The following is a 9,723-nucleotide window of genomic DNA, read 5'->3' on the forward strand; positions in this document are numbered from 1 at the left end:
AAAATGGAGAATATTTAAGATAAGATGAAGAGTGATGCTACATAACCAAGTAGCTATAAATGGAAGTACAGCGATACAGGCAAAAGGTACAACCAAGAGCAATGCAGAGCTAAACTTCTTCAGTACCATCAGTGTTATCCAACCTTATGGTAAGAGTAAATATAGATCTTATGTGTAGAAAATGGAGGGCAAAGGAAAATAAGTTGCAGAGTGATGGTACATGAACAACTACCTGTCGATATAAGTACACCGATAAAGGACAGCAGGTACTTACAAGAACAATGCAGAGCTCAAAAATTTCATTGGCATTGGATATATTCTACACTAATGTAACCATTCATGCAGATCATATAATTTGGAGCGAACAATTGATAAGAAAGCTATCATGCATACTGCTGTCACATAATGAACCAGGTATGTATGCAAGTACAGTGATACAGGACAACAGGTACTAACAAGAGCAAAGCAGCGGGCAGCATATTTGCGATATCCTGTCGTTCTTTTCAAACCGGAATTCTTTTTCGAGCAGATTTCCTGCAAAAAAGATCCGTAAGGCACATGCAGAAAAGTAGAAGTTAAAATTGTCATGCGATATCATAGACAGTACCTCATCCTCGGAACGAGACCAGTGCATAACAAGGTTTTTCCATTCAATGTCTTCTAAATTTAGCACAGGAGACTTCACCAGAAATTCGTTTATAGACTTGTCATCAAAGTGTGATTTCCTCAGGTAACACCAATACTACTGCAATGCTTCCTTGAAAAGCACAAGCAAGCTTTGCTCGTCATGACTATCCAGATTGACCCTCGTCTACTTACAACAATGTAATGTAAATCATTGATGTGTTCAATTAGCAGAAAACAGGAAAATAATCACCATGAATAATAGCACTTACACGTAAGTGGGATAGGAAGATGTGAAAATGGTATTTTGCTGTACTTTTTGCTGGAGTGGGATTTTTCTGTGGTACGGCTGGTGCTATGGCAACTGAAATCGACATACCTATTGCTGGAGTGCAGGTCCTGTGTGGTGCGGCTAGTGGTGTGGCCAGTGAACTATGGGTACAGTCTGCTAGAGTCGGTCCTACCTTTTGTGTCACTGGTTGTACAACCAATATAAGTGGGGTGCTATCTGATTTCTCCGGCACAACCACGTTTTTCAAGGACTTTGCTGGTGCTCCTTCCGGTTCGGCAACCACCCTCTTCCTTTTTGATGTCTGATGCACAAGAATAGCATTTGAGTGGGAAAACATGGTATGATGACAGATGGAATATGTATTGATAATGGATATGATGAGTAAACTAAGCAGATGGCGGTGCAACAAAGTAGAAGAAATGCAAGACAACATATGCAAGATACGCGAAATCAATAAAACCTTGCCAAATTAGAACTGGCACCTTGATGGGTGAACAGGACAGGCCATCTGCCTTTGACTCCTCGAGGTTAGAATAGTCATTAGGATCATATTCTGAACAAGAATCAACAGGTGGGGAGAGTATGAGTTTCATTGCATCCAGAATGGCACTCAATGCCTTGGTGCCAATTTTGTAAGTCATTGCGGTGTTTAGCTTCAAGAGTGGACTGCTGCTAGTGTGACACAAAGCAGCTACACAGATCATAGTGTAGATATAACGGGAAAACCATAAGCATCAGAGTAAAATCAGCAAAGTGGAACTTGCTGAAATATATGTGCTAGTATTGCCGGTACGGATAGAAAGGCTTCGGATACCAGCTCTCTTCAATTGAAGGTGCGGTACTGTTAATATCAGTGTAACTCTCAAAGGCGACACAGCTCCCCGCATTTCCTTGCTATTCTTATAGGATTCAAGTGGGCAGGCCACTACAAATCCTATTCCCATGTTTACAAAATCCTATGAATCAAAGAGGCCCGAAGAGTTCAAAGTGTCCATACCAACCGACCGTATAGACCTCTACACTGCAAATGTCCATGCTCATCTTCACTACAAGGAACATACTGTACTACTATCATACTCCCTCCGTTCCAAAATATAAGTCTTGGTAGAGATTTCCACTATGGATCACATACAGATGTATCCAGATACATTTTAGAGTGTAGATTCACTCATTTTGCTCCATATGTAGTCCATGGTGGAATCTATACAAAGACTTGTATTTAGGAACGGAGAGAGTACTTATTAAAGAAGAACGAAAGAGGAACATGCTAAAGAAGAGCAAGCAGATTTTGGATAATAAAATGTTCGTTGCGCAGTGCCCACACATGATGAACCAGAGCGCATTAAGAAAGCAACTCCCTGCTGTCTCTCTATATGTGGTGCACGTGCTTTTTCGAAAGTAAAGTAGGAACATTAGCTGACCAATTAAATTTTATCTGTTTTAGTAATATCAGCATCATATCAGATTCGTACTTGAGCAACAAGTTTGGAATTATGAGTGGCATGTTGTTTAGCTTGATGGATTCAGGAGCAGTGCTAAGAAGGTACGATGATGGTACTGAATATAAAGGCATGTCTGCATGCAAGTCGCGTGACTTTTGTCATTTGGGTCAGTCGACCATTTCAGGCGATTAGATGAAGATCCTACGTCTCCTAACCCTTCTTCTTCCTCGTCTCTGATTCTTCCCATACAGAACACCGCACGGGCCGGCGGCCGGACCATCGCCCCCCACCGCCTGTGTTCCTCCGCCACCCCCACCCCCCACCCCCGCCCCCACCTGCGTCGAGTTTTCTTCGTTCGACGAGGCCCCACCACCGCCCCCACAACCAAAGTCCCCACCCGAGCCCCTTCATTCGCACCGGCGAACTCCGGCAAGCTCTGAAAAATCAACTGACCCAATTTTGAAATTTAGTCTACTGTGATTTAACTAGTGTGGAATATAAAAGGCGAAAACCATAAGCATTGGGAGTATAGTGTTGAGCGTGCCATGGCGGATCTGAAGGTGCAAACCGGACAAAGGCAACTTCGCAACCAATGTTTGCTTTCAACTAGCAAGTAAGTGATGGACAAGAAATCAGAGTAAAGCAGTGGCGATCTATTTTCTTGCTGCGATAAATAAATTGAGCAGATACGAAAGAGTACCACCTCTGGTGCGGCGCCGTGTATGCATCTGCTGAGAATTTGACGGTGCTGCGGTAGCGATGGCTGTCGGCGGCGTGGAAGCAGATCTAGGAGGGTAGACGGTGGCGGCGGGGCGCGGTGGACAAGACGGTCGTAGGAGCGGCACCAACAAGGTGGACGACGGTGGGGATGAAGCGAGAGGACGGGATGCAAGGATCCCGGTCCAAAGCCGTGGATGAGAGAGGTCGATCTCTCGTAATGGACGGTGGCGTCGGGGTATCAGCTCCGGCATGGTGGAGGAGCACGGCGGTGGATGGGGTGGCGGACGGAGGAGGCTGGGGTGGAGAGGGTGTTTTGGCGCCCACGGAGTACGAATGGGGAAATGGAGGTGGAGAGGAAGGGGGAACCATGTCTTCAGGGCGCGCTTGTCTCAAATGCGAGGAAATTTACAAACTTAGCCCCGTTTCAAATTTCCTACATCATAGCAATATTAGTCGGTTGGGGATAGGACGGTAATCTCACATACAGCGAATATTTGCCGACGAGAGTTTGTTTTTGGCGCCCACCGTGTATGAATCAGGGAGGGAGTCGATTTTGGCCGAGGACACACTGTGTTTTGGCGCCCACTGTGTATGAATCCGGGTGAAGGTGGTTATGTCACGTTTGAGTGAAATCACAAACCTCGAAACCTATAGAAATCGAGCAGATAGGATTTGCGTGGCAGGGATAGGCAGTAGTAATTTCCATCTCGCAGATTTTGGTTTCGAGCGGTTACTGCGACTTTCCCCGCTTCGTTCAAATTTTGCAGAGTGCACATTTACCGTGCCAACTAAATTCGAATCCCGTTTGTATTCTATTTTTTTCGGGCCGGATCCATTTTCGATGGGAATAAAATTATATATACACGATTTTTTTATATACTTTCAAAAGCACAGCAAAGAATTATGCTCCTTTATATGTATAATATGATTTACAAATACAATGATCTCAAAATCATAAGTTTGAATTCAAAAAATTAAACCAAATTATGTTCTACTAAAATGTATGGATCAATAATATCTACATATTAAGTAACATAGATGCGCGTGAATTCATATGAGTATGCATGTTTGATAGATCAATTTTGGTTCTAGTATGGATTACATGTATCATCATCTCGAATTCAAATATTTGAATCCCTTTTATGTTCACTCCTTTCACACCCATCTCTCTCGCATGCATGCTCCTTCATGTAGCTATCACTCTCTTTTCTCCAGCTCACCCGCACGCTCACTTCATGTTTCTCCTATCCTCGCAAACATGGTCTCTCGACGTCTCCCTTGAGAAGTGTCACACCCTCCCTATCATTATACATTACACGGTTTTCATTATCTCTCACGTCTCTACCGTTCTCTCGTATCACTAGGTACCTAAGCTTTCTTTTTCACCGCCACACACACAGTCTCCACTCGTCTTTCACTTTGTCTTTCTCTCTATGGGATTCTCTCACACACCCTATATGTCTCTAGATATGAATCATACCACTAAAATTACTCTCTCTCTCTCTCTCCTGTAGACACAACATTTGTTGCGGTCTCCTTTTCGTCTCCATCCCAGACTGACATTATTCATTTGTTTACCGATCAGACAAACTCCCCGCCCCCCCTCTCTCTCTCACACACACAACTCCTGCTTCCACTCCCCTTCCCGACTACCGTCTCTCTCTCTCACACACAAAACTCTCGCTTTCGCACCCCCGACCTATATTTCTCTCACAAACATTTATCGACTAGCCTCTAGATAGGTTTATACACCCGCACACTCGTGCTTCCACTATCGCATACATGTCTCTCTCCCGCTCCTTGTATCTATGTAGATTTTTCTTCCCTTCTTGAGACACGCCCTCTCAATCGTGCACACACACACACTATCGCCTCATTTTAAGTTGATACCTCTCGCACACACACTCTTTGTGTCTTTGTCACACATGCACTCTGTCCTCCTCCTCTCTCCCTCTCTCTCTCACACACACATGGGCTTTTTGCAACAACTAGCAAGATGCCCATGCGTTGCACGGAAGATGAAGATGCATTTCTATGAGTAGTTTATCTTGTGGGAGAAAAGGATGAACAAGGGAAGGCCTTATTTGCAAGTGTGGAGAGGGGTGTGGGTATCTTTTTGCAAAATTGCCATAGTTTCCTTCCTATCCGTCAGATATAGACCGGATGGCCTATATTGCAGGATGGCAGGCACACGATCATCACCGACTATGCTTTTTATAAGAGTAGGGATAAAAAGCAGAGTTGGTGATGATGGTGGGCCTGCCATCCTGCAATATAGGCCGTCCGATTTATATCTGACGGATAGGAACGAAACTATGGCAATTTACCCGCACTCCTCTCCACATTTGCAGATAAGGCCTTCCCTCATTCATCCTTTTCTCCCACAAGATCTTGATGTTCCGTGCAACGCACGGGCATCTTGCTGGTAAGAGTAGAAATTAGACATATACCACTTCTCGAATCTTGAAACCAACAACATTCCTCCCTTATCTTATCAAAACCGCCAAAGGAATATATTTTGAGTAAAACATAACATTTTTTTGGTGATATACGTATTTCAAAACTAGAATTTTTTTTCTATCAAATCGGTGAATATGTATTAATCTACTCTGATCGTGTGGCAACGCATTGGCACATTGCTAGTAGTTATTATACTTTTTTGTACACCAGACAAACGGTGGAGTACATATACGAAGAGAAGAGGCGCACACACGCAGTCGGTCTCTCGCTGTCTCGCACACATGAGTGTTACGTAAAGGCAACGTTAACAAATAAACCCTAAAACCCTAGGTGCATGATTGTTGCATTCGCGGGTACCGGGTACGTGGTGGAGTGCACCTTTGCAGGAATAGTCAGCTCATGTGATAATTTGATCCGTAGGAGTTGATGGTCGGGACCACAGGTGAACGACTTGGAGGCGGTGGCTTGCCAGTTGCCACAGATCGAGTAGCCACGTTTAAAATATCATTTTTAGCGGGGTTAAGAGTTCTGATTTTCAATGGCGCGTTATAAGTACTAAGTAGTTTTTAGAACGATTGGTATGGAGCAAAAATGGAATTCATAGTACTACGTACCTCCTTGGCGTATGGTTGTATGGGTTTATGTTGCGATATGTTGAACCTAGTAGTTCTAGGGCAAATACTATGGTTTAGATTTAGATGTTGGTTTTCAGTAATGAAAATCGGAAGGGGGAAACCCTTCTTTGATTAAAAAAACTACTACCTCCGTTCTGGTTTACTAGTCCCCATCGTATTTTGGGTCAAAGTTTGTCCACGAATTTTACTTGTAAAATGTGAATGGAAAACGAGATTTTGTTATACGCAAACAAAAAAGGACTGGAGGGAGTGATTGCTCTAACACGGACGCGACCTCTCATAGCGCAGGCATTGAACCGGCGCGCCGGCCAAGAGGGCCCCACTCGCTGCAGGCCCGGCTGAACACGCCTCCTCGCCACATGCAACCGGCTTCAGATTGCCCCGCCTGCCTTCATTGAATCCGCGCGTGTGCCGGCAACACGTCCTTCCGCGAGCCGGACGACATTTTAGAACACAAAAAATGACCAAAATATAATTAATTACGCATGGTCTTGACTTGTTGTGCTCGCACTGGTAGCAGGAACTAGAGGTTTTTCCTTATTCATAACTCTCCTCAATTTTTTTTGGCTTTGAAGTGAATCATGGTTGTGGACATTATGTATGAATGTGGAGATATCTGTGAACATGAGTTTGATGTGGAAGTTGAACTTGGAATGTCGAGCTTGCGCGTGAACTATACCATGTCCAATGCTTCGTCTGTTATTGTTTGGAAAGTAATTGTTGTTATTACATGACCCAAAAAATATTTTGTGCCACATCAGTAGATGCACGGACATCACAACAGGCATGCTGACTGGATAAACATTTGAACCTAGCTACTATGAAGGAAATTTTGTATTGACAATAGTTTTAGATAGCAGGAGATGCCTAGCCTGCTCTGCCTCTGCTAGCTTATTTATGGTTTCTTCCATCTCTTCTTTGGCATGGGTGAAGAGAGCATCTGATTGCTCTTTTTGCTTCTTCAGGAACTCAGCTACATTCTCAAGGGTTGCTGCACACTTTTTTTCAGCCTTTACTAGAGCCACGAGGACACGAACAGCTGACGACTCCACCTGGCTTGTGTGTAATCCAGCATCATCTGGGAATTTGCACCTTGTGTCTAATCTAGCATCATTAGGGAACTGGCACCTTGTGTGTAATCCAGCCTCATTCTGGAAACATGATCTCGAGGTTGACCATACTTCCCTCCTCACAGGAACTGCATCCTGACATGAAGTTACTTCTTTTTTAGATCAATACTCAGAGCAACCCAGATCCATTTAGTAGAAGCCAGATAAACAGAACTGGGAGAAGTGAATTCAAAAGTAAAAAAATATAAAAATAGACTACAAGGTGAGAACACCCACTTCCTACATCAATCTAAAAACGAAAGCATTAGGACGATTAAGACTCTTCTTATGACACATCGAAGAACACGAGGCTTAAGAGAAATAGAAACTACAACATATACACATCGAAGAACACGAGGCTAAACGAAAGTAATTGAAAGGGTGTTACTTACCAAAGCTCGTTTTACAGGTTCGGTGCAGCTCCTCTTTAACTTGCCACGCTCCTTGAAGATGTCCCCAATATCCTGTGTTTGGTCTTCATTGCTCCTCTGCATGTTCGCACTCGTGGTTTTAAAATCTCAACATGATAAGAAAAATGGAGGCTATAACCAATTACTTTTACGGGAACAATAGCACCCAGGAAATTTGAAGGGTAGGTATGAACAAAATTGGAACTGCACATGTACTGCTAAGTGATTCAATACACACATTACCAATCGAGGAGGAGAACGATGGTCGTGGCGGCCTCTGTGAGTCATGGTCGGCAACGGGTGTCAGTTCATTGTCCACGACGATGGTGCTTCTGCGCTTGGCGTCGGCTTCCGAGAAGCAGATCTGAGACCGTGGAAGACGGTGCCGGGGAAGAGGCTCCGTGTACGATGACGACGGTGGACCGGCTCCAGTGCGGCGTACGAGGTCGTTGATGAGGCAGATGCGCTGTGGTGGACGAGTGCGCCGATGTAGAAGGGGAGGAGCACGAAGGTTGCGGTGCCGTGGAGAAGTCTATTTTGCCGTGGGGATAGAAAATGGGGAGTATTCAAGTGTACTACTCTGGGTGCCGGGTGGGGTTGGCTGGGTAGGGTGAACCTGAAGTTACGAAAACAGCGCCCTACCAACCGTCATCCGTAGGCCTGTTCCGAAGGCTATGATGGTAACTTCACACTGCTCGAATCAGGGTCGCGGGAGATTTTCCCGCCGACCTCAAAATTTTGTGACACTGAACTCCCCGTGTGGCGTGTTGGGTGATTCGGCTAAGCAACTAGCGAGTAGTACTAGTAAACTCTGCATATTAGGTTTGACCAAAGTCAAACTTCCTAAAGTTTGACCAAGTTTATAGAAAAATATAAACATTTACCATAACAGATATGTATGATGTGAAAGTACATTCAATAATGAATCTAATGGTATTTATTTGTTATTGTATATGTTAATATTTTTTGTTATAAACTTTCTGAGAGTTTACAAAACTTGACTTTGACCAATGCTAATACGCGGACTTAAATAAAAAAGGAGGGTGTACACATTTGTTTGCTTAGTATGTAGTGAATTAATCATTTGTTGAAATTGTGAAATAAATATATTAGGCTACTGACTTCGAATGTAATGGTCTATACAATTCAATATTTACAATCATTGTCGAATTCCAAGATGTATACGAGGTCTATAGTACTTCACAACATGCTCAAACTCGCATAATCCCAGTCAAATGACAATCAAAATGCATTTCATAGTTATTACTTTGTAGGATGCAACAAAACCAACAAATAACTCTACATCAGCCATTATAAAAGCAACATTTTGAACATATCCCAATGTGTGAATGAAACGTGCAGAGAGAGCTTGCGAAGATGGAGCAGATAGGGCGGGAAAGATTGTATGTATGTGGACAAGAGAGTAGGAGACAAACCTAACGAAATAGAGAGAGGGAGATAGAGAGAGAAAGAGAGAGGAAGAAGTTAGGTCTGTGAGAAAGATGGAGACATGTAATATACGTGAGATGCGTGTGCATCCGGATTCTGTACACGTGGAAGGAGAAGAGACAACAGGTTTGATGAGAGAGCTGGAAAAACATGGATGAGAGGGGAAGGATCTCGTGGGTTGAGGGATTGATAAATTTGTGCGGGGGAGAGAGGGATTGGTAATTTTGTGCGAGAGAGAGGGTGGGGGGAGGAGTCAATCAGCCGTCGTCACATCATCCTGCTTCCAAATGGCCCCGCATTCTCTAGCGCAGTGTGGTCGCCGTCTTCGATCTCCTCGATGCCCTCTTTGAAGATTGAGGTGTTGTGCATGCTGGGGTGCAGAGAAGCACAAACGAGAGTGGTCGCCATATAACCTTGGATGGGGATGAATTGTGTGCTCGGGGGAGGGTGTGTGTGTGTGCTCTGTGCTCTGTGCTGTGTGTGTGTGTGTCAGATATTGAGAGAAAACAAACCTAAAGAGAGAAATGTGTGTGTGTGTGACGGAAAGCTACATGCTAAACAGGGTATTCACGAAGAGATTGT

At 44.0% G+C, this 9,723-nt stretch overlaps 1 long non-coding RNA gene across 1 annotated transcript; it reads right to left on the reverse strand.

The window, feature by feature from the left end:
• Positions 1-438: 438 nt before the first annotated feature.
• Positions 439-805, reverse strand: LOC141042114 (uncharacterized). The gene is made up of 2 exons (XR_012203933.1): positions 608-805; positions 439-534 (listed from the first exon to the last, which is right to left on the reverse strand). It is a non-coding gene; the product is annotated as an uncharacterized lncRNA (long non-coding RNA).
• Positions 806-9,723: the final 8,918 nt, after the last annotated feature.

Source organism: Aegilops tauschii, chromosome 2, assembly GCF_002575655.3.
Source record: "Aegilops tauschii subsp. strangulata cultivar AL8/78 chromosome 2, Aet v6.0, whole genome shotgun sequence".
In the NCBI taxonomy this organism is placed as follows: domain Eukaryota; kingdom Viridiplantae; phylum Streptophyta; class Magnoliopsida; order Poales; family Poaceae; genus Aegilops; species Aegilops tauschii.